The 26,752-nt window shown below is 41.9% G+C and overlaps 1 protein-coding gene and 1 long non-coding RNA gene across 7 annotated transcripts in view; one reads left to right on the top strand and one right to left on the bottom strand.

The window, feature by feature from the left end:
- CADM1 (cell adhesion molecule 1) overlaps positions 1–26,752 on the top strand; it is a 329,783-nt gene that overhangs the window by 185,401 nt on the left and 117,630 nt on the right. The window lies entirely within an intron of this gene.
- Positions 242–6,437, bottom strand: LOC125177026 (uncharacterized). The gene is made up of 2 exons (XR_007156483.1): positions 5,800–6,437; positions 242–884 (listed from the first exon to the last, which is right to left on the bottom strand). It is a non-coding gene; the product is annotated as an uncharacterized LOC125177026 (long non-coding RNA).

Raw genomic sequence — 26,752 nt, 5'->3', positions numbered from 1 at the left:
GATAGCGGGAGAGATAGCGAGAACCTCAAGCAGCCTCCATGCTTGGCACAGAGCCCAACACGGGGCTTGATCCCACAACCCTGGAATCAAGACCTGAGCCGAAATCGCGAGTTGGAGGCTCAACCAACTGAGCCACCCAGGCGCCCCATCAATTCTTCCGTAGCACTGTCTAATAAAAATATTCCACGGGACCCCAAAATGCGACCCCAACGGAAAGATAAAATTGTGCCTGATGATTTGAGGGATGTTAGAATTATTTATTTTAATTCTCTGAAACTGGTAAGGTGTTAATTCCCTATCATCAGATTATTTACCTAATGATAGAACTTTCATTTTACAATGATGCTGAGTATTTTGCCTTTTTTGTCTTAGCCGAAGTAACGGAACTGTCGAGATGTGCGTGCACCCATAATTGACAGTCTGCACTTGTAGCCTCAACCTCTCCTGATCCATCTAGCCCTTTTGTTAGGAGGATAAAAATTGGAATCAGGATGAAGGCTTTCAAATCCTGACTCCTCCTTATTACCTGTGTGACTGTATCGTTTAGGAATTCCATTTGACTCTAAAAGAGCCCCCCTGCCTCAAAATAGTGGTTTAAACACTAGCTTATTTTTACCTCCAAGAAGTCCCAGAGACAGGCAGTCCATTCAGAGCCTCCATCCAAATCTTCAGGAACTTAGCCTGCATCTTTATTTCTGCTTCACTGTCTCCAGTTGGTGACTTTTGCCCTGGAGGTCATAGTGCAAGATGACTGCTGGAGGTTTAGCTAGTGCAGCTGCCTCTTGGACACCAGGAAAGACAAGAGCTCCTCTCAGCAGAACCGGTTGTTGTTGTTGTTGTTGTTGTTTCCATCCCACACAACACTTCCAGTTATAGCACATGACCTGGATGTGAAGGAGGTAGGAAATGTTATCTTTACCATGGACAGCTGGGGCGGGGGGGGGGGGGGGGAGGATTCTGTCACAAAAGGCAAAGGGAAGAGTGAATATTCGCTAAGTAACTAGCATTTTCTGCCATAATGACCCCGGGCGGTTTTTCATACCATTGAGCCTCAGTTTCCTTGTCTTTAAAAATGGTTGTAGGGGCGCCTGGGTGGCGCAGTCGGTTGAGCGTCCGACTTCAGCCAGGTCACGATCTCGCAGTCTGTGAGTTCGAGCCCCGCGTCAGGCTCTGGGCTGATGGCTCAGAGCCTGGAGCCTGTTTCCGATTCTGTGTCTCCCTCTCTCTCTGCCCCTCCCCCGTTCATGCTCTGTCTCTCTCTGTCCCAAAAATAAATAAACGTTGAAAAAAAAATAAAAAATAAAAATGGTTGTAAAAATAGGATGTAATCCATAGATCTTACTGTTTTGAGTGTCACTTGAGCTTATATATCTAATGCATTTAGCACCATGCCTAGCCTATAAAAACTAAGCCAATAAATGTTAACTATTCTTTCTAGCTCCTTCCCTAAATATTTCTAGGTAATATCCTATAGATGATTGAAACTTAAAATGTTCAAATGTATTACAGATCTCCATTGCATTCCCTAGCTCATCATCTACCTATTCTTCCAAGCTGGAAACCTCAGAGTAATCTATGAGTAGTTCTTTTACTATTGTCTGTACCCAACAGTCACCAAGTATAATTCTATCTGCAACACTGTGAGTTTCTCAACCCTGTTGCTCTATATGCATTGCCACTCTTTGAATTCAGTCAGTCTTCATCCTTTGCCTCCCAGAGGTCTTTGCTATCTACCAGATAACACTCAGACTCCTTAGAATAGTATTCAAGTTTTCATGTCGTCTGACTGCAGTATTAACAGTTGTATCTTGATTCAACCACATCTCCCTCATCACTCCAAATCACACATTTCTTGTTCAGTGACGTCCTGGAAAACTCCAAATAGGACACTGTGACTTCGGTTTCTTCTTCGGGATAAATGCCGAAGAAGTCTCAAGTTGGAACACAGGGAAACCAAGCAGAGATGTATTTCAGTCTGTAATCTTGATGATCCAGGTGTGATTTCTGGAAACCTGCCTGTGCCTTGTTTTCTAAAGCCAACAGATAGGTATACCAGCACTCCTTCTCATAGCTGGGTATCTAAGTGTATAAATATGAAAGAACAAAAGGCTCTTACATGAAAGGAATGGGTGTTGGGTGGGGGGTTGGCGATGATGTCCCTAATGGATGGGTTAGTGTGTTCAGCAATTCTCAAAGTATAGGTGTAGATCTACAAATTCCTTATTTTTAGTTTGCTAGACAATAGCATTAGTTTAGGTACTTCCTGTGAATGTTATAAATGCATTTTGCTTTCAAACTACAAAGTAGAGAAGGGTAGCTTTATTTGTGAGAGTGTGTGTGTGGAGTGCGTAATGGGATGTGTAATACAATTTCAAAGCCCTCTGATGCAATATTTTGAAACTAAGTTTGTAGTACAATTAAAACATATCTTTGGTCATAGATTACTTGGCCTTTTGCCATTTTCATAGGCAGTGTCCTACTTAAATAGCCTGGATTGGCTGAGAAAAATAATTGCTGCTATGAAATAATTTTGCAATTACCACTGTAATTAAGGGCAGTTTGTTAATGAAAGTGCTTGGTGAATAATGACCGCAGGGCACTCCATCTTGCAGCTTCATGCCAGATGATTGGTTCATGTTGTGGAGGCAGTTAGGGAATTAGTGACACAGCTGTCATGGTTACAGGATGGATGTAAATATCCTTTGCGGTTGATGATGAAGAACAGTCATTAGCCTCCTGCCCCTTGGGAACTGGTCAGAGGAACAAAAATAAACTTAACATGTGATGGTGAAAGCCATTCCTTATGTCTCCTTTTCTTCAGTTTGAACAATTAACATTCTAATGGAAACTGCAGAGAGCATGTGGATGAACCCTTTCCACTTTACAGGCATGTTAGTGTGATAAATGTTCCTCCTGGTAGGGCACTGGTTGTTCACAGTTTATATCCACTCTTATTAGCTTATGGGCCAGTTAGAAACTGCTCTTTAGAGACCCACGGGCCCCATTTAAATTTTTCTTGTTCATCTCCAGGTGTTGTGTATTCACTTGGACCCTTTGAAGAGTGCCCACGGATGGATTTCCGCGTGCTGTCTGCATGGCTGCAGGGGCAATTGAAGATCAATTTTCTGTGGTTGGGCTTATTGGCCTGTGTAAAATATATATTGTTATGAAGACAACCCGGACGCTTATTTGATCTTGCTTTTGTAGCTTGAAAAAGTCATTGTTGAAGGTTGAGGATCTTTTTTTTTTTTCCTCCTTAAAATAAGACATCCTAGGTGTTTAAGTGTGTTTCATGTTTATATTCATTCCACCTCCTTGGTGTTTTGATGTTGTTTTTCATTGTAAATTTGCTTAAGCAATCTTTTGTAGAGTAATTTCATAACATGCACACACTGTGGTTTTACATCGAGGTGCTCGTGATCTGCAACTCATTAACTTTGCTGCCTGGGAAGTCGGTACAGCATGTGGCATTTTCTTGTGCTTTATCTTGCCATACAGTCAGTTTTGTTCTTGTAAACGATGTTAGTATGATACTTCCACGGAACCTTCGGCATGGCTTTTCTTCATGTCCAGTATGCTAAATCTTCTCTTCCAGGGCCCTAAGCTAGATATTGGAGTTCGTGTCGTTTTATCAAGGCCAACCAGGTATCCTCACTAACGGGACATGGCAGTTCTCTGGGTGTCAGCTCAAAATGGCCGTTCTTGGCAGCATAAAGCACTTTCATGATGAGTCTGTGGTTCCACCTGTCTGGGTAAGATCCTCCTCATTTGCTCAATGCTCTTCTTGATGCCTGTGTCTCCTCTTGGCTCTAGCAAGAGAAGGTGCCAGGCGGAAGGGATGGGCATTCTATCTCAGAATGAGGACACACCGTGGTCCAAACCTCTGCCTCTTCCTTCTTCCCTCCTTGGCTGTCAAGGGAATCTCAGTCCAGTAAATGATGAGTTCCTTTGGGAGATTAAGGTTATTCTCAGGCATGGCCACAGTTGGCAAAATTATTCGGGTTCTGGTGGGAGGTGACTTTCCAGGCATTCTCTTTATGAATGCCTACGTGCCGGAGGAGCTGGTAATGGCTTTGCATTAAATCAATATTGGGAAGCAGGTGAAGAGAGACGTGCTAGAAAACATCCTCCAAACCTAGTGAAAATCGCATGACGTTGTATTATTACTTATTCTGCTTTTAGCTAGAGTGTTATAGGCTTTTATGGTAGGTCAAGATACCTAAGATAGGAAAGAAAAAAAACAATCGTCTTTAATTGGAGTGGCTCGAGGTAGGGAACTGGGGAACTTTTTCCTCCTTCAGGAGAGAGGTGACACATCGCAACGTTTAGACGCCCGATGTATGTTCCCATTTTTGTTTGGTGGTGTTTTGATTTAGTATTTATTTTTTTGGCTAAACATGAGCCTTGAGTTTAATTGAGTTTCCAAGCCAACTCTCCAGGCCCTTGTCGTAAAGTATATTCAGAGATGCCCTACAGAGTCTAAGGAGAGGTAGCCACGTGAATTTGACCGTCTGCAAGGAGAGAAGGTGTGAAGACATTTTCTGAGTTTGGGTGAGTAGGTGAAATTCCCAAGCAAAAGAGAATCCATTCTCGTGCGCTTTTCTGGGCGAGTTTGGACACAAGTTGGAGTCTTACTTTGTTACGTAACAACTCTTGGGGGTTTCCCTCCTTTCCCCAGGACACATCAAAAACTTGGGGGTTCTCAGCACAAATGGATCGTGTCCCATCCTGTCCTATCACCAGCCTTTCTACCAAAGCAACACTAATTATAAAAATCGAACATAAATTTGGAATGTTTAATAGATTTGGGTTTAATTTTGTCTCAGTGGGAAGACATTCGATTAAGAGAATGCTTGTCTCCCCCCTCCCTCTCCCCCCTTTTTCTTTGGGTAGAACTGTTAGTAAAGGCAGAAGAAATTGATTTTAGTGTCACAAAGGACAATTCTGACAGGAATGTACTCTGAAATGATTCAGGGCATCTGTTTCTCTCACATATGCCCAGCACTGCTGAGAGCCGTACCCAAATTAAACTGTTGAACGTGTCAGCTAAGAACCTGGTCACAATTTACATCCCAGTGGCTTGCTTGGAGTTTTTGAACGTTTCGTGAACTTCCTCCCCTAATTTACAAAACAAGTTCTCACTCAAAGTGACCATTTGCTCTAGATACCAATATGTCACGGTCACAATTGATTTGGCTGGAGAGTTATTTGTTTCTGTATGGTCACTTTGTCTATGAGACGAACTCCTCTTGACAATCTGTGTTTTGGCGATTCTGGCAGGATCTGTGGGTGACTGCTTGGTGGGCGTTTACGGTACGGTTCCTCTTCGCCTGGCCCTGTGTCTGCCGTACAAGCTGGCTCCAGGAATTCTGTCAGTGGTTCCCGAGCACAGGAATTATGTGCCCTGAGTTTACTATCATATCTGTGGCATCCAGCAGGGTACCTGAGAGGCGCTTAAAAGAAATCTTTCATTAATGAGTGGGGAACGAACACGTTCCACATGATCATACTATAGTCTTCGACTCTTCATTCTGAGTACTTACTTGTCTACCCAGTTCATGTTTCTTAGAAATTAGTAAGGCTCACTTACATCAATTATAGTGAGGCATGTCCTTTGAAGTTGAAGGGCAGGGGCAATTATTTTGTGTGTGTGAACTTTTTACATTCACAGAAGAAATAATTTACTGGGGATGAGAAGGAGAAGTGACTACGTTGATGCATAATAGGGATCTGGGCTCATTAGCTTAATTACTTAGTGGTTCCTGACCATTCTTTCCTCCCCAGTGTTCATCCACTTACCTTTACACAGTATTTACCAGTGAGTTTTGATTAGGGAATCCCGAGGAGAATGGCGCCTACTCCTGCCCTTCCCCATGCTTACAAGTCCAAGATCAACTGAGGTAGTGGTGGTATTTGTACAGGGGTATCCTGGGTCCAGTGGACTCACTTGGTTGACCGGCCAGATGAACTGGACACTCCACGATGGGTCCATTGAGAACATTATGTGTAGTATTGTTACCGATACTCTTGCATCTTTATTAGCAATTCTCTGAGACTGTGTAGGTGAGGATAGAAAGCTTAAAATTTGCAATGAGTTGCATAGTTAGAAATTCCTCCTACTTAATAGTCTAGGGTGGATGTTCCAGGTCTGTGGATAGCCTGGCTCCACCCAGCCATCCAGGGACATAGGCTAATGGTGGCTCTGCTACTTTCCACGTGGAGCTTCTGGAGTCATGGTGGTCCTGTGATTTCAGCCTCTTGGGAGGCGGAAAGAGAAAGCATGGAGGAGGAGCAGCCTGATCTTCGGGCCCCAGGCTAGAAATGGCACATGTTAACCTCTCACACTGGAAAGAGCTTAGTCATCTGCTCGACTAGGTGTAGGAAGGGGTTGGAGATGCAGAGTGGCAGGCCAGCCTGGTGCCCGGTGCCCGGCTGCATGGAAGAAGTTCACAGTCTGTGACATCATAGGCTTTCCCTAACCAATCAGCTGCCTATCACCTTTGTTTTGCAAAGTCCCACAGTTAACCTTAGACTTTAGACAATAGCCAATACCATCTACAATGATCATTTCCCCCTTTAGTGTCTTAATGCCCAAGCTGTTTTTAAAGATGATTGTAATAACTAGCAGAACATCTAGCTCACCTCCTTATGGTGATATCAAGAGCTCAGTAGTTTGTACACATGTGTTTTTATACTTTGAAATCATAATGTAAATCTGACAAATACTTGTTGTTTTCCAACATTTGGAAATGCTTGCTTTATTTCCTCTTTCTTTCTTTCTTTCTTTCTTTCTTTGTTTTTTTTTTTTTTTTGTCTCTGGGAAGCATGGTAGCATAGGGACATTTTGGTAGGTTTGTAATTCCCTTTTGTTCGTTTGGGAAGCTATTGTCCATACTGCTGACATGCTAATCATTATTCAGGAAAACCGAGAAAGCATAATCACTATTGTCTGCAAATATTATTGTATACATGGTCACTGCTTAATGTAAAATTGGGTTTCCATTCAGGATCTTTGTTCAGAGACCGTTCTTGCGTTGACATGAGAAATTGCGGCCAATATTATTTCTTTTGGCTTCTCTAGTCTATTTCCTCCAAGGACCTACATACTTTCCCCTACCTTGATTCAATTTTAGAGGCAATGTCTGATTTTCTGCTCACACTGTTTAGAGAAATTATACTCCCAACATTTCCTGATGCTTTAGGAAGAGCGATGTCAAGATCTTTGAGACATCTGAACCCGTGTGGAGGTTGGGTTTATCTCCTTGCTACTTCACCACAAGCAAGAGCATGTCAGAGTTCTTATTGCACAGTTAGTGTTGTTATTAAGATAGGATTTAGGCAACAGTCATCAGACTTTGTGAGTATTAGCACAGCCAAGCAATTTTGGTTTTGTGCAGACACAAATTACCTTTGGTTTGACTTCTGGTGAGGGAGGGGCAAGAAATAAATTAGATGTAGTCTAAGCCAGGGTCAGTGTATGCTCTTTATTTTATGTAGAGGGCAGTTTTGTTTTAAATACACTATTCATTGATAAATCTTGTTACTCTAGTATTGGTATGGAAAAAGGAGGAGTAGATATTTTTTGAAGTGTTTTCTGAATGTGATTGACTGTAATCTCACAGTCCTATGATTTCAACTATTTTGAGGCTACTCTTAATGGATTAGTACATTTCAGCAGTATATTTATGTAGCATCCTACCCTCCAGTGATCAAAACATGAGATGCTTGAGTGTAGAATTACTTGCTAAAGATGGTGGGGAGCAAACACACCTACCAAGAAGTGCTGTTAATCTGTCGTCAATGTCTTATGAGTGCACTTAATGTCTAGGGCATTTTAAATTGGACTTAGCCAAAAGCCAGAGTCTTAACATTTAAATGAAGCAGCATCGGAGAAAGAAACAAATCCATATATTTTTTCCTGATAGTTAACCAATCACCACCTTGCCTAGCTCACTTGTCACAGCCCCTCACGGGGCTGTCACTGTTTTGTCGCATCGTTGTATAATTCAGTGTTTACATTTCTGTCCTCCATTCTAGACCATGAGGTTCTTGCAGGTAGGGAACATGTTCGATTGAAGTTTGCACGGCACATCTGCATCAATGGTTGATGAACGAATTAAAGGACGGAAAAGTATCTTAAAGCAGGAAAATATTTTCCCTGTGCCCGCAGGTGGAAACTAATCTGAAGACCTTCCGTCGAGTTTGGGAAAACTGTTATGTTTTCTGGATATAGGGCATCTTTCCGTTGGCCTTTCTCTGCCCATCTGATTACTTAATCTCTTCTCAGCAAGCAAGAGAAGGGGCACCTGGGTGGCTCAGTTGGTTAAACATCTGACTCTTGATTTCGGCTCAGGTCATGGTCTCACAGTTCGTGAGTTTGAGCCCCACGTCCAGCTCTGTGCTGATAGCCAGGAGCCTGCTTGGGATTCTCTGTCTCCCTCTCTCTCTGCCCTACCCTTGCTTTCTTTCTCTTTCTCTCCCTCTCTCAAAAATGAATAAATGAACTTTGTTTTTTTAAAAAAGCAAGAGGGGCTCCTGGGTGGCTCAGTCGGTTAAGCGTCCGACTTCAGCTCAGGTCACGATCTCACGGTCCGTGAGTTCAAGCCCCGTGTTGGGCTCTGGGCTGATGGCCCAGAGCCTGGAGCCTGCTTCCGATTCTGTGTCTTCCTCTCTCTCTGCCCCTCCCCCGTTCATGCTCTGTCTCTCTCTGTCTCAAAAATAAATAAACGTTAAAAAAAAAAATTTAAAAAAGCAAGAGAAAATATACACCAAGGATATGGGTCTAAAATGATGAAGCTGTTTTGTTTACCTCACCGTAAACAAAAAAGCTTTTCGTGAGCGAAGGTGGGGTTTTCTCCTGTGAGACGGTTCTGACCTCACCAGCCGTCTTTGCTCATCTGGGGAAGCCAAGTAGAATGGGACTGTCCTCGCCAGCGCCACCGTGAGGGCAGAACAAGAGGCGTTAGCCCATTGGCTCATGGACAGTAAGGTCCCCACAAATGTTAGCGTTGAGGGTCATGATGACGATTATGGTTTGTTCTTTTCCTCAGAGGTCCTCCTTGATTAAATATTTAAAATGTCTATTACCTCTTTGTTGTTGTTTTACCTCAACTAGGCTTTTAAATAAAACTGGTGCCACGGAAGTCATTGGGCGGTATCCTCCCATCACCTGAACAGGGCTTGGGGAAAGTTAGGTGTAGTTCTACACAGCCCTGGAAAACAGGCTATAATAAGATCATCTTTCTCCCTGCTTTATAGAGGTGTCATATCATGAATTGGTTCAACTATGTAAAGTGGCACTTGTTTGTTTTTCCAGCGTATAATGCTTGTAACTAATAGAATCCCCTATCAGATGGTTCTGAAAGCTTGCTCAAAGCACAGTGAAATGATAAGATGCCGCAGACTTTTGTGTTACCTACAGTATTCCTTTTCTTTCATTTTAAAGAGTGGATTTCTGGGTCAGAAACTGAAATGTGTTCAAGGAATCTCCCTTCCCCTCTTTTATTGAAGGGAGTGTTGTCTCTTTTTTCTAGGATCTGGTGATGTGGCCGCCACAGTGCCACCTCACTTATCTGGGGACCGTGTAGCAGACCTCAGCTATCTAAAACATACCTGAAGGCTACGAGAAAGGCCTCTCGAGCTGCTACAAAATACGTCAAAGTATTTGCTTTAAAATTGAGGCAGATTGCTCAAAAGCCCCCAGGGTTTTACCATAACCAAATTGCTTCTTAATTCTATAGTCCTGTGGAACTCGTACAAAATTTTTTCTTCGTTATTTGTTCTCCACACCTCCCCCCGCCCAACACACACACACTGGAGACAGAAAACTTGAAGTTTGAGAGGTACAGAGTGGGGGTGGGGTAGGGGTGGGGCGGATCAGAGAAATGGAATCAAGTAGCCTCAAGCAGCTTATCATTGATCAAGTACTTCATTGAGAACATTGAGAAGGATGCCAGTGTGACCTGAATCAGCAATAAAGGTAAAATTCTTTTCATTTTACCCTGTTTAAGAGGGAAGGTACTCTAACACTTTTAGAACACTGTCATCAGTGTAATTTAAGAAAGAAACTGTGATCATATGGAAAGCTTCATTATGGGTCCAGATACATTGGGATTTCCCCCTTTTGTCTTGGCGTTTTCGGCTGGCCGTGGATTTCCTGCGGCATAAATCTTGGCTTTTTCATTTCGAATCTCTCCTCTTTTGTCTTTCCCCTGTGTGCGCATATGATTCTCCTCTCTTATTTTTCTCCTTAAAGGAATTTAAAATAAACAGTTAGGGGCGCCTGGGTGGCTCATTCGGTTAAGCGTCCCAACTCTTGATTTCAGTTCTGGTCATGAGATCGAGCCCTGCGTTGGAGTTGCGCTGGCATCTCAGGTGCTGCTTCAGATACACTTAAAATTTTTTTTTAAATAAACTTTTAGGTAGTCAAGAAATGTAAGGTGTCTCAAGGATTGAATCGATCAGTGTGGGGTGTTATTGTTTTGTTTTAAGCATCCCATCCTCCATTAATGCTGTCACCACAAAAAGCAAGTGTATCGGCCTCTATTTCCCTTCTTTAACTATACGTATAAATTTACAGCCAGGGATGATTCTCCACAGTATCATTAGAACTGAGCGCCACACCATGGGCCGAGAAAGCCTCAGTAAACCTCAAAGCAATAATTGGAGGTAGATACCGTCTTTATCCCCATTTACAGATGAGAATAGGGAAGTACAGAGAGACTGAGGGGCTGGCCTCACGTCACACTTCGGTGGGGAGAGCCAGCTTCGGCCCGTGGTCCGCGGTGCCTGCTCTGTTGGCTGCATGGCTCACGGCCGCACTTCAAGGGGAGTTTGCAATTCCTGACCTGCCATTTCACTTCTACATAATTTATAAGCACCGAATTCCTGTTTCTTAATTGACGAAAAGTAAAAAAAAAAAAAAAAAAAAGGACTGATTGAAGTTCTTTATTAAACTTCTCTGGTTGATTAAATTGGCATAACTGTCTAGCTCAAAGAAAATGAACTGTTTCAAAAGCACCGTGATTTCATGATGCCCCCGCATTCACCTACTCTCTTCTTTTCTTTTCTTTTATATTTTTTCAGTTGACAGAATTCTTAGGTTGTATACTGAAAAGCTTATGGGTTAAAGCTAATCTATTAGTATGTTTACAATGATGTATTGACAGTCCTTCTTTCGGTTTTCCTTTTTTAACTTTTTAGAGGGTTGACAACTTTAAAAGAAATGGCATGTTTCTTTAACCCCGAGAACATTTTATTTAAATTTAGTCACTGGTGTAGAGAAAGAATAAACAGAACGTTCACTTAAATGTTCTCATGTCTTAGAAGAATGAATGGGTAGTGATACGATTTATAGCTGGTGTAAGAATAAAGAAGATAAAAGAAAATTGAAACCCAAAATTACTGGTTTCAGCAGAGTATTTCTGATTTAATTCTGAATTCTGAATACAGTTTACGCCTTGCTTAAACGTTTCTTGCCAGGTTGTGGAAGCAAATCTCTACCTTTTATGTAACATGTAGCTTAATTGAATGCTCATTGTCTATATAGATAAAGTGAAGAGTGAGGGTAAATCGTATTTATATCTGGCACAGCGCCTCAGTATCTATTGATTGAATAAATAGAAGAATGAATGAATATATGAAATTCATTCAAAAAGGAAGACTTTGATGTGTTAGCATTTATGTTATGTGTAGTAGTTCTAGTTTATGAGAGTTAGTAAAATAAAAAAAAAAAAAAGCGCAAACTACGAAAAAGCTTTTGGGGCCGTGGACAGCAGCACTTTGCTATAAGAAAATCCAGGCATGAAAAGTGGAATAGATTAGGTTAGTGAATTCACCCTAAGAATCTAATGTTTTCCATAGGAGCCCCAAAGGTCAGCTTTGTATTGAATGCAAATTACCTTTCGTGGTCCTCATTTCTTTGTAATATGTTTAGTAAGTGAAAACACAGATTTAGAATGAACGGTGGTTACGCTTCCCGTATATAAAGAGTGCATCGACTGTTGTCTATGACTTTAACCCTTCTTATATCTGAATTTCAACCCCAGGTTTCCCAAAAGTTACTTCTAGAGCAGAGAGTTGGATTTCTTCAGCTGATAATATAATGTTTTGCTCCAGAGTATTGAAACCTTGTGATACTTAAAACTTTTACCCGTTAAGAATAAAAACCTTATCGTAGGTTTAAAAATACACGCGCACACACGCGCACACACACACACACACTTTGTGTTTTTTGCAGTGATCACTTTAGAATGTCACACAGACGTATTTCGTTAAGGTTGCCATTGAGTAAAACCTTTTTTCTATTTCTGTGAATTTTATTTGGATTATTTGAATCTTCTCAGCAGTAGCAGGTCTTTATCCTTTGGGATGATTTATTTGAAACCAGCCCAAAGTCATTTGGAATCACATTATTAAGGTGAGCCTAGTTAAGGCTTTTGAAAAAGGAAAACAGAGGTGTAGCTATAAAACCCTAGAGAGCGTGACCTAATGGCTGTCATGGAAAGGAACGGTCAAAGGAGTGGTTCAGACTGTGTGGAAGTGACAGCAGCATTTCTTGAAGAAGTATGTGGCCTTTCAAGACAACTATTTTTGAAGGGTAATCTACATTTAAAATTTTAAATCTATAAATTCCAGTGGTTTTTCTTGGAAGTTTTCACCTCCGAGATTAAAGGCTCACCTTACACTTGAAGACTTGGGTGTGGCACTTAGAACAGGAAGAACCTGGGTGCTTAGCACCTCCTTGATCTTAAGTTGTTGACGAACACGAAGGTCAATAGGTCATTGAAGGTCAACAGGTCAGTGTCAACCTTGGCATTAGGTGATGTGAGTAATTGGGCCTCAGCATTTTTTTTTTTTTTTTTGGCTTGAATAGTTGAAAACCCACTTAAAAATGTTTTTCAGACCTTATTCTTTGTTTATATTTTCTCGTCGTCTTGTCTCATTGGAAACAGAGCAACTGCTTTTTTGGTCTTCCTACTGATAGAAGGTAGGGCCATATGAGGAACTTATTTTCTGATTTGCAGAATCTGGCCACCTGGGACATCTTCCCTTTTTAAGTTGCTTTTTGCAAAGAAAATTACGTTCTCAAAAAATTATTTAGGCTCTAGTTATCATACGTGCTTACTTCTGCTTGATGTTTTTAACAAGCACGCATGACCAGCAAAACACTTTAAATGGGTTGGAGGCGTACCTATAACAAATATGTCTGCAGTGTGGGAAATTAAATTTGTCCTCAAGTATGAAAATCCAGATTAACAGAAATGAGAGCATTTAAAATACATGTTATAAATAATCTTCTAATGAGTGTTTGGCCTGAATACTTTAGCTGTCTTAATCCAACAGCATGATGCCAGCTCTCACATTCTGACTCTCTGTCATTCACTCAGGGCATCTTGGGTGCTATTCTACATGATGTACTGATGGACAACTTAAATACTTCTCCTTTTGAAGAGTGAAGCATGAGTAATTAAGTGCTGCATCCATAAGTTGGATAGCAGGTTTTACTGAGGCCCAGTAATGAATAAAAAGTGCATTACCCAAATTAAAACTCTTGCTTGTCTGTATATTGGCTATTGATTCATCTTTGTGAATTTCATTACAGTACAGTAGAGTTGTACTCATCAAAGAGCTTCCCAGAAATGTCTCCTGTTTTAAAGCTTTGGTTTAGGGGCGCCTGGGTGGCTCAGTCTGTAAAGCGTCCGACTTCGGCACAGGTCATGATCTTGTGGTTCGTGAGTTCGAGCCCTGCATCGGGCTCTCCAGAGCCTGGAGCCTGCTTCGGATTCTGTGTCTCCCTCTCTCTCTGCCCCTCCCCCACTCATGGCTCTGTCTCTCTCCGTCCCAAAAATAAATAAATATTAAAAATAATAAAGTTTTGGTTTACTTCTAAATTGGTTAGGGAAGATAATCCTGTGGTGGTTCCTCTTGCTCGATAATTTATTTAAGATAATCTTAATTCTCAATGACTTGGAAGTCTAGAAAACGTACGACAGTTCAGTTCTTCGGAACTGTATTCAGTACACAAATGTTTTCCTAGTGTCTGTTCTATCTCCGTGACTCTGGGAATCTTTTAAAATGGTGTACTGCTAAAGCAAGTGGATAACTATTGATCTCAGTAGGTGATGTATATGTGTATGTATGTGTCTCTGTTTTCCCCCCTCCCCAATATATCGTAAAGTTGTGAGGTTAAATATTGCTTGAAGTGGTTTGATACATAGAAAACTGCATCAGAATTGTATATAATTGAAATCAGATATTACACTGCCTGAAAGTTTCCGTTGCATATACTTTAATTTTTTTTTTTTTTGTAACAGAATTTGATCAGAACTGAATATCCTGATATGAATGACCAGTCTGTTTCCAGCTCTAACATGAGTCACTAATAAACTACTAAGGTCACCCTCAATGCTTCACCTCTTTGTAAGCTTTAGAATTGGGTTGTTGCCCATCCTAAAAAAAAAAAAAAATCTGCAGTCAAGGTACCAGGTCCCTATTAGCTGCAGAAAATACAAAAGGGAGGGGAGCCAGGGGTGGTGGAAGGAAGTAAAACCTAGGTTTTACTAAAACTTGATAGAATCCCTCTCCTATTGTGGCCAGCCAATGCGCTATTTATCCTTTATCTCATTGTGCTGTGACTCTCCGAGCTAGAGAGGAGAGAAAAGATTGAGAATCAAAGTGTGGATAAGAAGCAGACACCAAAAGGACAAAAAAGCAAAAGCTGACTGGAGGAAGCAGAGGGCTGCAAACACAGAATGAGTGGAATTTCGAGGACAGGATTGGAATGACATACGTTGAAACCAGTAAGAGGAAAAGTGCGTTCTGATCATGCAAACCTGGATTGAGGTCTGTATCCATAATCAGAGACTTGTCTGAGCTGGAAGGAACCCGTGAGGGGGAGTCTAGATAATCTTCTGGCCCTTCTGGGGGTTGGATGGCAGGTGAGGCGAGGATCTAATTTTTGTCTATCTCGACATCATCTCCATTAAGCGTTTGTCAAGCGGTGACTTGAGGGCTGCGAGCGATTTGGATCCCAGTGCGTCTCTCAGAAGTTGGCTTCTCAGTTAGTTGAATGAGTTCTCATGTCACCATCTGAGCTTCGGCGGCTCCTCTCTACGTGTCTGTGTCTTGCGTGGTGAGACACAGGGCCCTGCAGCTCCAGATTGCAGCACTGAGTAACAGGAGTGGTTATTCCTTTCCTCTCCGTCTCAGAGCGGAGACGGCGGGTTGGTGGGTTTTTCCCACCACGTGCGTAATTATTGTGCACAGTCGTAAACAAAAAGGCAGGCATCTCCCATGGCCACGTAACTGGACTACTGGCAAAAACAAGGACAAAAGCGGACTGGGGAAGATAGGGACTTAGTAAGGTGAAGCTTGTCACTTGTTTCGTTTTCCTTATTTGAGTTGTGAATTTAAATATATTTGTTTGTTATCCGTTTTATTAATATTTATATGTGCATGTAGCAAGGTTTTATCTTAGGCGGTTTTAATTCTTGGTCTGTCTGAATACCTGTTTGAAGTATGATATCCAATCAGATCTTTTCTTTGATAATTCAGAGATGAAATGCCTCGGTAGTCGATGTGTCATCTTTAGCACAATGTCTCTGTTTAAGTTGTCTTTGAAGCCTAGAAGTTTGGACATAAGCTGTTTATTATGCCATAGTTCTATCTCCTCCTGAAGAAAACCGCCATTGAATTAACTTTTGCATAGTGTATTTCTATCAAAGCATTTGATCCTTGTTTCTGCAAGATAATCCTAAGAACTTTTTATTTTGAGAATAGAAAACCATGATGGATTTAATTCATAAAGGGAAGCTGCTGCAAGAAATGTAAATGTAAGCGCTTGATAAGGTAGGATTTCCTAGTTGCTATGGCAACCTGTGGGTCATGAGCCTGAGAAAATATAAAGTAAGTCCTGAAGCTGTGAAGACGATTATAAAATTTAACTGTCATTCTTCATTTAGAGTTGATGGCAAACATTATTTACTTAAGTTTATCTCAAAGCAAGCGAGGATCCGTTTTCAGAAATCCAAGAGTCCGATCACAAACGAATCCATGTTGCACACGCCTAACGTTATAAAGCACATGCAGCGTTTATTATTCTAACCGGACTATTTGTACATAATATCCCTGTAGATTTGGTCACCTTCCTATGGAAGCCGACGGTTTTCGTCTCTTGAATTCTTAATGAAAACCATAGAATTCAGCCGTATACATTGAGTAATTTTGCAAAAATGTGTGTGCTTCCCATGCCAAAAAGAAGGCCTAGGGGACTGTGTAGGAAGGCCTTTGTGCCTTCTTCTCAGGTTCAAATATAAATAGTAAACTGCTTAGGGTGGATGAGTGCCAGGCAGGGATGTTAATATGGGTGTATATTTTCAAAATATACCACGACCTAGAGATTAAAGAGGTGGGTTAAAATCTCTTGGAAGAATGCTTCCCCCTTTCCCCACCAAGGGGTGGCAGTGGAGAAATCCATTTTTTTTTCTACCGTGGAAGAATGAATACAGGTGTCACATTCCTAAATTGAAATACGATGCTCAACTGTACAGTATGACAAAGTATCCGTTTTTCTTGCTTTATCTTCTGCAGAATGCTGTTAATTTGCACTAATGACCTATGAGACCCATTGCAAATTACCCAATCTTGCAAATTAGTGAGTATGTGAACAAACACTATAAAACTATCAGATACCACATCAGACAAATGTAGTTTATTGCAGGAAGAAAAACAGACTTGCATATTGAGAGGGAAACATATTTTTACAGCCAGATAAGTGCTTTCCTTTCCTGTGCTTGCCCATCGGGGAGCGTCAACACATAATATGGTCTGTGGCGTCCAATGTCTTACTGGCTCTTGAGCAAAAACATCATTTTTTAAAACGCAAGCATAGAAAATCTCAGTGTTGACATGTATACTGGTATCTGATATTGAGTTTTTTCCGTATCTTTTGCCTCCTTAAAAAAAAGAAATTCTCTTTCCAACTTTGTATGCGGAGCCTTTACACTGAAAAGGAGAACGGAACTTAAGATTATTAAGAATAGAACGTATACTTGGCTGGCTTTTCTGTACCACGTCCATTTGCGTCTGAACCTGCGGGATTATTCATCCCCTCCCTTTTGGAGGATGAGGTAGAAACCAGCCCACACACCCAGCAGATATATTCCACTCATCAAAGCACTTTTCTCAGTTGGTTTGTTTTCATGTCTAGCAGCAGAAATAGCTGCTCTTTTTTTTTTTTTTTTCTTTTCTCTTCTTTTTTCTTCTGGCATCTTGTAATTGCAACTGGTAATGTGTCTTCTTGCTAACCTGGGAGCAGCATTCCCCCACTCACCCAGCTGGCTCCCAGCTGGAACCCAGTGACGGATTGGCAGGGTGCCATTTCCTCCCTGTTGGACCTTCCATCCATCTGCCTTCCCAGGAGAACCCCACTTGGGTCTCCCAGTGGCCCCCCGGCTCTTGCCACCTTGGTTACATGTCTTCCACCCGCCTTGCTAACAACTACAGCCACAAAATCCACCTCGGTAATGAGCATTATAAAGTGCTTATGCTGTGCTAGGCACTGCCTTGTTTTTGTGTTTACTGAATTCTTTCCCCAGTGCAATTGAAACACATACATACATAAATATTTTTAATTTTGTTTAAAAATTATCATACAGTAAAACTTCCCTTTTGCTTTTTGTCCACAGTTCTGTAAGCTTTAACAAATGAATTAATGTAGTCAAGACCTAAGAGTTCCATCACCTACCTCCCACTCCCTCCCCCCAAAAAGCCCCTCATGTGTGATAACCATTTTGAATGCATTTATGACTTAATCCTTTAATGTTATGGGATATGTACTAATATTTTTTTTTTCTGATGAGGAAAGTGAGTAACTTTCAAAAGTAACTTGGGGCGCCTGGGTGGTTCCGTCGGTTAAGCGTCCGACTTCAGCTTAGGTCATGATCTCACATTTCATGGGTTCAAGCCCCGCATCAGGCTGTGTGCTGACAGCTCAGAGCCTGGAGGCTGCTTCGGATTCTGTGTCTTCCTCTCTCTCTGACCCTCCCCTACTCTCACCCTGTCTCTTTGTCTCAAAAAACAAATAAACATTAAAAAAAATTTTTTTTTAAATAAATTAAGTAACTTGGTCAAGGTTGTGCACCTAATTAGCAGTGAGGCCAGGAGTGGGTTAGTTCTAGAATTTGAGATTTTATGCACTCTTCTATATCACCACTCACAAAAAGTGGCTTGGGGCTATAGTCTCAGTAAGCACAAAGGTCTACATGTGACTTTCAAATGATAACGGGATGTTGGGTCTTGGAAAGGATCACATACATTTTCATGTGACGCACTCTTGAAAGACCCCAATAGAGAGGAGGGTTTTCGTTCGTTTGTTGGTTTCACTTTGTTTTGACTTCAGTAAGCCTGGTAAGATGATTGAGTTGAACATCTTGGTTCAGCCAGAAACCATTAACACTTTCTGGACTAAACTTCCCAACACCCACATTTCATTATTGTTGGTCCCCCTGTCCCTCCCCACCCCCCCCACCCCCAGGCTGTGTCCTACAGCTACACATAGAAACCACATCTGGGCTTTTCCATTAGCCACGGTCAGCTCACGCTATCCTATTTCTCTTTTCAAAACTAAAACCCTTTTCGGTGGCTTTGGGCTCTTCTGTGAGGGTGAGTCAGCTTTGGGAATAATAACCAGAATCTTTCATCCATGCTTTTGCTCTAATGTGCTGATGCTGAAATCATCCTAAATATCAATACAGAATTTTGCTTTAGACTGGGGATTCTGCTGCCATCATTCACTGTAAATCCCTTGAAGTGCAAAAGAAAACCATGAGCGATAAAGGAAATGCTAAAGGTCTGTGTGGAGGTGGGGGGTGGGGAGGGCAAAAGGCTTTGTTCAGGGGGAAGCTAAGGCTTCAGAGATGGATAGAGAGGCTCCCCTCCCAAAACTTATACAGTCTGGGACATGCCACCTTCCATTGAGCTCGATGAGGATGAATGTGATTTCATGACCAGAGCCTACACGCATGCTTAACGGTTTTAAATAATGTATTCACCTTTTCAGGATGACCGTGATCAATGATGATCATGAGAAACTGAGGAGGCCACTATATGTGTTCTCCTTCCTTATTCCCTTCCCTTCTCATAGTTTTGTTTCCAGCGTAATCTTAGTAGATCTAGGCTGTTGAGATAAATTGTAAAAGATAGGAGCATTCCCTTTATACACGTTCAGGAATGTGACTTGTGAAAATTCTGTTTCAAGAGTTCTTTCTCAGGGCAGAATTTAGATAGCACTTCCTCTGTGTGCTGTACTTACATGTGCTTAAGAATCCACCTTGAATTGTTATGGAAAAAAAAAAGGGAAGGAAGCCAGATATTAACATGAAATCCTATCTTGGATTGTTTGATCCCTTAACTTGATCCTTCTCAGAACAGCATCTTAGACCTTCCTCCATGTCGGAGAAGGCATTCCTGTCTGAGGACAGATGACAGGGTCCATTTTCAAAGTGAGGATATGAGTATTAAAAGCCTAAAAGCCAGAAAAATATTTTCTTCTGTCAGTAACTGCATTGTTGATAAAGAAGGTAGGAGTTATTGCCACGCTTTAGCTTAGCTGAGGGAGCCCCGCCCCCTGAAAATTCTTATGTTGCAACAACTTGTCTCTAGGCATATTATCCATGATTATCATTGAGCAGCTAATAGTACTATGAGTTGTATGTATTTAGGTAGGTCCTCTTAAAATTACTTTAATATTTTTCTTCCATATATGTAGCCTTATTTAGACCGGGGCAAGTGAAAAATCTTGCATTTGCCTTTTATGATGCATTTAGAGTAGCTAATCTGAAATCACAGTTTTCAATCAGAAAGGAATATTGGATGCCTTCATGGAAAGATTACTACAAACTAAGTTTTCTTTCCTTTTTTTCTGATTTAGATTCCTTGAGTGTACTTTGTTAATGTTTGAACATTGAATCAAATAGTGTATTTCTCCCAATTTTAAACATTGCAAATTCAAGGCAGGGGCCTCTGCTTCTGTCTTCAAATGAACGAGAATACCATTTTAAGGGAAAATGGCGGCTGCAGTGTCAGTGCTCCGTATCACCTCTATCAAAGAGACTGATTACAATGTTGATGGTGATTTTCAGGGCCATCTCTGTCTTGCTTCTGCTTCTTAAGAATGTATAATGCAGTCCAACCTTAAGACAAATAGGTCAAACTGTAAAACTCTGCAGGAATGTAAGGATGAATTTCAAAATAATAAAGCAGTCCAACTTGGAGATTCTATATACTGTATAAATATCTCCTAACTTAGAGGAAATACCTTTTAAACACTTTTCCATGATGATACATACTGGTGTCTCGGCTTGCCATTCTCCCTTGTTTTCAGCTATTGTTTCTGGAATTCATTAACAGTTACTGGTGTTTAATTTTTCATGATGGTTGAAGGCTGGAGGGGAGAGTACATAGACATAGTGGTCACCAATTTTTGCTGCTAATGACCCCTGCGGGGATGGAAATTGTTCTCCTGTGGGGCAGGAAAAAAATATGTATTTTTGAGAATATCCCATCTGCAGATAAAGTAAGTGGCCATTTGTGGACCTGTCAAAGGTAAAAATAAATGCAGTGTTCAACTGTATTAAATACCGTACTTGAGCATAAGGGAGAGTGCATTTGTCTTATTTCATTTGTCTTCCCAGCCTGTGCCCATTTAGCACTGCAATAGCAGTGAACTTCACGGGCAGTCAAGCCTACTCTTTCATGTTTCCTTCCAGTTCTAAATTGAAAATATTTTTTTGAAAAGAACTATGACAAAAGCAATTTGAGTTAGTGATATCTTGAAAGAGAACCCAATTTAAGATTACCTTTACGGTTGATCATTGTTACCTACAGTAGGCAGATGTCATGGTGATCTTCTTAATATTAGTATTCTGAGAGAGTCTGACCTGACAGTGTTCAGGTAACATCACAGATCGGGTCCTAATACTGAGATTTCAAGTGGTGGTGCAAAAGGCTGCCAGGGGCCACCTAGTGCCCAGGGGGCCTCTGACTGAGGAGCGCACCTGAGCACCAATGAAAGTGTGTTGAGAATGGGCTTGGTAACCGTAAAATGAAGAGAAGGAAATGGGAAAGCACGCACGTGTGAGCTGATTTTCCAACCTGTAACTTAAAACGTTGGCTTTCCATTTTGTCCTCAAAGACCCCACCATGCTGGTAGAGTGCAATCAGGTCTTTCGGAGTTGTAACAGCATCAGTGATCCGCGGGTGCGTGGAGCTCAAGTCGTGTTTGGGATGGGGTGATGGCTCTGGAAGGGAAAGTGTGGTTACAGGGGACCATCTGTCTTTGAAAGTATGATTTACTGGGGCATCCACCTTCTCTCCGAGCCATAAAAGGAGGTCTAGTGGCTGGATCTCTTCCTCGCCTGTGCTTTCTCTGCCTTGTTCCCTTCCCCCCGCCCCCACCCTCTAACTCCGGAGCCCGAATCAGTCCAGTCCACAGATTATGTGAGAAATGATGCTATCACGAGCCATGCATATAGTTTCTTCTAAAGAGAGGAGAGCAATACCCTGGCATCTTATACTCCTAAAATCCGTCCCCCACAAGTCACGAGTGTTACGAATGTCTCCGGGTGGCAGGAGGAACCCAAGACAAGGGGAGAATTGGTATGCCTAACGCAGAAGGGTGTCAGTAGCAGGGCTGAGATCTGTGCTCAAGTCTCTACTATGCGGATTATTCACAGCAACTATTACTCCCCAGAGAATCCCTAATTACCACCTACATCCCTGTCAGCTGGTGTGTGATCAGGGAATCTACTCTCATTTTAAACTATGCAGAAATGAAATGAGAAGCCAGCCTTACTTCTAAGGTACCATGCAGTGCATTCCAGAGGCAAATATGAATGACATTTAGCTCTGCCACTTTGGCCGATCCACATTAGTGCAGCTCTCCATTCTTCTAAATAGCCAAGACCTAGTTATTCTTAAGCCCCAGTGTCCTGCCTGCTTGTTCACAATTTACCTTCATTTTCCAAATTTACCATTCTATAGTTTGTTTGACTTTTAAATCCATTTCGGTGCTTACCGTTTGTGTCATGTTCTGGCCCTTGGGGATGTTTTGGATCGCATAGGGATACTCTATTGAATATATATTAGTTCCTTGATCTCAGCAGAGTAACGGATGCTGAAATATTTCAGAAAGACGTGTTCTATAAAGATTCGCGAACTGCCTGCGCTGCCCGTGTTCGAAGCGCAACACGTACGATTTTATTTGTGGCTTAATCAACAGGAAAAAAATGCCAAGCAGCTTTGACTAGCTGGCAGTGGACCTGTTTGTGTTTGCCTTATTTTTTCTATAAGACACCTGCTGGAGATGAGAGCCGGCAGAAACACCGAGTAGGTATCCAGGGCTTCATTACAGCAGTATCTCTAATGATCAAAGAAGCCTTTTTATACAATCTTGTTCCTGATCATGCAGCTGAACATCTGTCTACCTGTCTGTCCACCTTTTAATTGCATCATCCGGGTCTCTCTGATCCCAGGCAGTTCTGTCAATGCAGCTCTGCTTTCTACTTCTTCTGATCACAGTTAACAGAAAATTTTCTGCAAAGCAAACCAGGAAAACTGAGAGCCTTCTAATAAACTTGGACTAAACCATTTTATGAGAAGTTAATTTTCTGTTGCATATCCCGTGAAGCCCTTGTGCTAATTTATTCTTCAAAGCCAAATACTATATGGCAAGGAGGGGAGGATGCTTCAGGAGTACTCGAAGCATCGTATCCATTGGGTACAAAAGGAGTGTGCTCTACCTAGACGCTGCAATCTGCTAAACACTTGATTTGCTCCAAAAAAATTGGCAGTAGGAAGTCAGGAATTTAATTCACTGATTTATTCATTAATTCATCTGTCAAATACTTATTAAGACAAACCCATTATGTGTAGGGTTGGGTGTGTGATTCACTAGTGAGCTCCTGTTCCTCCTCTAAAAAGAGATGAGCTATGTATAGATTAATTGTAAGAAAAACACATAGCGATCTCTATAAGAAAATTCTCAGAAAGTAGTACGATACTCCAGCGGAGGAAGAACTCACTTGTAGGTGGGCTGATCGAAACTGGCTTTATGAAAAGATGCCCTTAAACTGGGCATTGGCAAACGGAAAAGAGTTGTGATAGGTAAGAATATAATAGTCAAAGGTGGGACCGGCATGAGACAAAGCATGGGAGCAGGAAACGCCAGGTCATGTTGAGAATGGAGTGTTGTAGGCTAGTTTGAAACCTGGGAGAGTAATCATGATATGGAAGAATGGATTATAGTCGATCCTTCAGAGATTTCAGTATCCCATTAGGGACTTTGCATTGTCTTCGGTAGAGAGCAACCAACTCATTGAAGACGTTTCAGAAGGGGAAAGAGTGGAAGTACGAATGGATTGCAGAAAGGAGGGACTGAAGACATGAGATTGCAGTGCAGAGACAATGTATAAGGGGGCATTGAGAGTTTTAACCGGGGCAGACACAGTGGGGAATTGATAGACCGCTGGGATGTAGAACGTGCAAAGTCAGGGCAATTGATGGCAAATGAGAGGAGGCAAAATGACTACGGAAGATGCCTGTAACAGTGACAGAGGGCCAGGAGGAGGGGCAGCTGCATGGATCGGTGTGATCTGTTTTGTTGTGGACTTATTGAATGTTCATTGATCCAGGTGGAAATGTCCCGGACTCTGTTGTCAGTATGGACATCAAGTAGAAGTGTGTTTGAATGTTGGAGAGCGATTTGGGAGTTTCTGTGTACAATTAACAGTTGGATTGGTAGCAAATTTTCAATAAAATGCATCTAAGCAAATTATTAGGTAACAAGCATTATGTCTCATTAAGGTGGTAAAATTCTATGCAGGAGTTGGGAGCTTTATCACAAGTTTTATTCAAAGTTCTACAACCACCTGAGACACCACCCCCCCCCCCCACCCCCCGCTCTCCACTTTATTACTTACAAGCACCTTCAGAGGAATAACCACATTTAGTGGGCAGGAAGAGAAATTGGAGGCAGGGTACAAGAGCCAGAAACGTTGGCCAGGATAATGGGGGCTTCCCAAGTTGAAGGGGAGAGTTTGGGGGTGACAGTGAGGTCAGCACATTGTCAAACACCGGAGGAGCTGGAGGTAGATGAGAGCGGGCTGTTGGATAGAGTGTCTAAGAAGTTGTTTCAAGAGAGTAGCTTCTGTAGTTTGGTTGCAGTAAAACCAGAAGAGCTGAAGGAAGGAGCATTTGGGGAGGTGGTGGAAGCAGTGAGGGTTGCTAACCCCAATGGAGAGATGGATGGATTTCCCTGCGGGTACAGCCGAGGCCCCCTCTTCTTGCAGCTGTGTGACTTGAGAGGGCAGTTCGGATTCCCCCTCAGAAGCCTTCCATGGGATAGATGGGGGCCACCTAGACGTTTCATCAGAAGAGGCAGGCTGGCTCTGATCATGGTCCTTGCCACAGGCCATTATGAGCACTGTCCTGTTATGACCTGTTCTGCCAGGACACTCCTCTCCACCTGGTACTCTGAACCACGGCGGACATTGGGAAACCCTTGCCACTTTCGATACTTGGATCTCTCCTTGGTGCTTGTGAAGTCACTTAAGATGTGCTATCTTGATTTCCTTACTTCCCTCTCTTCATCCTAGGGTCTCATCTGAAACATTAATTTCTGAAGAACGACTGGTCTAATGGTTTAGAAGAGAGGAGGTCTGCTTTTCGTTCTGTTCTACTGCCTGAAATTAGGTCTTAAATTACAATATGTTGATTACGAATCAAAATCTGCAAAATCCTGGGCTGTTTCTTAGCTTAAGCAGCATGATAACAGAATTAATCGTAGCCAGTAATAATATTATTAAGCAACAAAAAAGACAAAGACGAGGATGGTTGTCTCATTCAGCCACACTGCCTCCAGAGCGGTACACTGTAACGTTTATTTGTTTGTTGCAAGGGAATGGGTCTGGAGTAGATGAGACTATCGAGTGGAAACTTCAGGTACAAGTCCGTTTTTGTCGCTGTGGAATAAGAAACCCTGAGATCTTTATAGGATTGTGTCGGGTCTCTGTAGGACAGCGTACTTGTCGTTTACCTTTTAGCTCTCAAGAAGTCACTGAAATTTTTGGTTTTCTGCTTATTTTTCTTTTTAAATGTTATTTCTTTGCTGTTGTTTAAATGACAGCTAATTGTTCTGCAGCATTTGGTAAATGTCATGTATCCTACTTTTCTAAAAGCTGTGAAGTAGGGTAAACATGTGCCCGCTTTTTTCAAAAGATCTATCCAGTAATTATCCCAAAGGCTATTACAATATGCAAATAGCAAGGGGTGTCCTTTCCTCTCCTCAATTGGAATATCAATATTGACTCAACATGTACAAAAAGAAAACAATATTTCTGATCAAATGTTAATCCCGTTTCAGGATAGTGGAAGTGACACTGGATGTCGAGATCGGACCGGGGTTTGAGTTCTAGCTGCCCCGTTGTGACATTTGCTGAGCCGCGGCCCGGTTTCATTTTCCTCATCTACCAAATGGACACTGTAACGTCTTTCCTGCCTAACACAGAGGTTCCTGGGAGGATCAAATGTGCTAATGTACTCAGTACACCATAATGCGCTATACAAGTGTAGATTATTATTATTTCAGAAGAAACTTTGTCGTCTCTGAATTATTAATTATTACTAATATAAAATGTATTAAGCATCTGATTTGTTCTGGCTTCCACACAGAATTTAAATTGGCCTTGGACGGGGCTGTGATGTCGTCCTGATCTTTCATGTTAGGGAAACGGAGGCATGCAGAAATGAAATTGACTGCTTTTTGGTTCCCATTATCCCTTGCATATTATTAAGGAACTTCATACACTTAATTGTAATTAAATTTAGATTGCTTGAAATTACTGCATGAAGTGACAAAAAGGATTTCTTCTGAAAATTATACAGTCCCACAGTCGCCGGCCATTTTCTGTAAACAGGACAGCCTGCGTTCTGTTCGGGTACTCTGGCTTTGGTGTGCACGCGTGTATTTGGAATCTTTGGACTTCAGACTAGAGCGAGGCTGTCAGCGACTGTCGGGAAATAAGTGTGTTTGCCATCACACCGGGTCACCGACCCCGCCAGCTGTTGTTTCAGCGGGTGGTAAGGAACGAAGACAAGCCCCTGGTCCTAATGGCCCTCAGACGGGAAATTCTTCTCCTGGTGTGTTTTCCATAGGTTCCCCGTCTACCAGTCGCTTTCTCGTGTCCCTCAGATGCCTGTATTCTCGGAGATGCCAAGGAAAGGCTGCCCCGTAGGCTCTTAGAATTATTTTCCCAGCTATATTTGTCAGGCCAAATTTAAAGAGGAACGTGCAATCAAATATTCATTTTTAATTTGTTTTATTCACTCACTGCTGCAGATCACAGGTTTTAGAAGACTACTTGGGACTCTGTAGTGCTGTATATACTCAACTGTTGTTCCCCCCACAACTGCTTTGTATTATTAATTAATATTCCCTTTCGGGCCCAAGTGATGGTGAGAGAGATTTGGCTGGGCGTTCTGGCTAAGTGATGCTAATTTATAGGTCCTTTCAGTGGAATATTATGGAAGTGTGTAATGATAATATCAAAACTGCATTTAATTCCTGAAGAGGAAGGAAGGATAGCACATGAGAGACAGAAATCTGCTGTTCTCTTTGTAAGTGAAAGGTCATGCTACTGAGCGCTGCAGGGTGGATTGGTGAGAAATGAGCTCCCGTTTGCTAGGAATTAGAATG

The sequence above is a fragment of the Prionailurus viverrinus genome, chromosome D1, assembly GCF_022837055.1.
Source record: "Prionailurus viverrinus isolate Anna chromosome D1, UM_Priviv_1.0, whole genome shotgun sequence".
Taxonomy (NCBI): domain Eukaryota; kingdom Metazoa; phylum Chordata; class Mammalia; order Carnivora; family Felidae; genus Prionailurus; species Prionailurus viverrinus.
The sequence above is the reverse complement of the archived record's forward strand: the minus strand, read 5'-3'. Positions and strand labels throughout refer to the sequence as shown.